Source organism: Oncorhynchus nerka, linkage group LG3 (genome assembly GCF_034236695.1).
Source record: "Oncorhynchus nerka isolate Pitt River linkage group LG3, Oner_Uvic_2.0, whole genome shotgun sequence".
NCBI lineage: Eukaryota > Metazoa > Chordata > Actinopteri > Salmoniformes > Salmonidae > Oncorhynchus > Oncorhynchus nerka.
In genome coordinates this window covers 42,175,755-42,178,499 of record NC_088398.1, presented here as the reverse complement: position 1 = coordinate 42,178,499, position 2,745 = coordinate 42,175,755, and positions in this window count along the sequence as shown.

Sequence of the window (2,745 nt, the reverse complement as noted above, 5' to 3'; positions counted from 1 at the left end):
GTCTCGTTGACTTGTGATGATTTGATTATACTGATAGCATTTCTAAACTACACCACTTAGCACTTTGCCAGCCCACCTCTACGTCACTCAGAGTAACTAATAGCGGCAGAGGAGGACAACCCACCGACTGGGCACACACTGGTTGAATCAATGTTGTTTCCACATCATTTTAACACAATGATGTTGAACCAACGTGGAATAGATGTTGAATGTATGTCTGTGCCCAGTAGGCACTGGGCATAAACTGGTTGAATCAACGTTGTTTCAACTTAATTTGTTAATGTATTGTGACATGGAAAATACATTGGATTTGCAAAACGTCATGCATTTAAAATGTTGTTTTGAGGGTGAAATTTCAACCACAGGGTTATGTCATCATGGTAACCAATTTTCAACATGTTGTTTTGATGGTAAATTTGAAACAATGTCAGATCTGGAACATTATATCCACTATCAGAAAAAAAACTATAGGCTGGGCAGCACCTCCTACTGGAGAGTTGATCTAAGAATTTATAAGTCCTGTATCAATTATTCTATTTAGGCCTATATTCATGGATTTTCACTGAGAAATGTGCTAGCTAATGACAGACACCATTGCCATTTGTCTGAAGTACATTTGACAACATGATGATAACAGCAAAGTTGTTTCCTGCTAAATATGTGCCTACTTCAGCAACGTCATTGTAGTCCCCGAGGTCCTAAAATGTAATTTAGAGAACACAGTCATTAGCCCACGTTCTACTTTTGAGCATCATATGTGCTTGAGGAATCTGCATGAATATTGATAACATTGGCAACTATGCGACCGAGTGATGGGGGTGCAACCCATGAATAGCATTTGCGAAGTCATCAACCGCTATCGCTTCAATTCAACTCAGGGTTCAACTAAAAATAGACAAAACATATAGGCCAAGGATTTCAAGCTTTGGTTGATTTCAAATGTAATCTTCAAGTTAACAATGAATGTGTTGGATTCACGTCTTCATCACAGCTAAAAAAAAATCTAAGTTAAAGAATAGGACTAAATCAAATCAAACTTTATTAAAAGTGCATTTAAAAGTTTGATTTAATTCGATTTGGTCCAATTCTTTAACTTTTGGCCGAGATGGAGACGTGAATTGAACGTCTCGATTGTTCATTTGTAGACAAACTGGATATTAAATTGTGAATTGTGTCAAAATCGAAAGTTGTTCAAAGCCATTGTGATATTACTCATCTTGGGCTTTTACGAGAGTGGGAAAAAATAATAATATGTATATATTTTTTTCCCACTCTCGTAAAAGCCCAAGATGAGTAATATCAAAATGGCTTTTTTATATAAATAATAACATTTAGCCACCAGTGTATTCTGGCAATTGAAGTCACAACATGAGTTCACATGGTCTGAACTAGGGGGGCTCTATAAGACTGGGGGTAGTTATACTCTATTGCAAAGGTATCCCACTATCTTCTTCATACTGCTGCAGTCAACCACCACTGTGAGCCATTACAACTGAGTCACTATTCTGCTATATTACTCATATATTGCTTTCCTCAGGTCAGATTCATTACAGTGGACACATTTCCTCTCTGAGAATGAATAGCAAGATGTTGCAAGCTCAAGAAAAACAAAAAAATACTGCTTCCATCTGGTGAGCTGGGGGTTTTCTGCCAAGCAGAACTGCTGTCAGGATTCTAACACACGGAGCCTAATTGTTTCCCATTGTTCACTGGGTAATACATTTCCTGTTCAATTAAATGTATCATAAGTGACATGGGGGGGAAAAATGGTTTTGTCCTAATTCAGCCAAGTGTACTTCTAACTTACAAAATGAGTTGCTTTACTCAAATGACTCGAGGCAACCGGTTTCCTGAAATCGTCAGTGTCCTGTCCTGACACACTGTATTCATATTGCAGGATAGGCCCTATATATTCACTCATTTGAATACTCCCCAATATTGTTTATTGCCAGTTCTAAAGACATGTCCCACCTCTTCTGTCCACCTATCAGTGTCTTGATGTTACAGTGACTTCAGAAAGTATTCACACCCCTTGACTTTCTCCACATTTTGTCGCGTTAAAGCCTGAATTTGAAATTGATTCAATTGAGATTCTGTGTCACTGATCAACACACAGTACCCCGTAATGTCAAAGTGGAATTTAGTTTTTTTTTTCTCTAATTTTTTACAGATGAATTGGGAATGAAAAGCTCAAATGTCTTGAGTTAATAAGTATTCAACCCCTTTGTTATGGCAAGCCTAAATGAGTACAGGAGTAAACATTTTCTTATCAAGTTACATAATAAGTAGCATGAACTCATACTCAACATGATTTTTGAATGACTATCCCATCTCTGTACCACGCACATACAATTATCTGTAAGGTCCCTCAGTCGAGAAGTGAATTTCAAACACAGATTCAACCACAAAGACCAGGAAGGTTTTCCAATGCCTCGTAAAGAAGGGCACCTATTGGTAGATGGGTAAAACTAAAAAAGCAGACAATAAATATCTCTTTGAAGATGGTGATAGGTAAACAGTGAGGATGGATCAACAACATTGTAGTTACTCCACAATACTAACCTAAATGACAGAGTGAAAGGAAGCATGCACAGAATATAAGGCACTAAAGTAATACTGCAACAAATGTGGCAAAGAAATTCACTTTTTGTCCTGAGTACAACACATTATGTTTGGGGAAAATCCAACACAACACATCTCTAAGTATCACTTTTCATATTTTCAAGCATGGTAGTGGCTGCATCA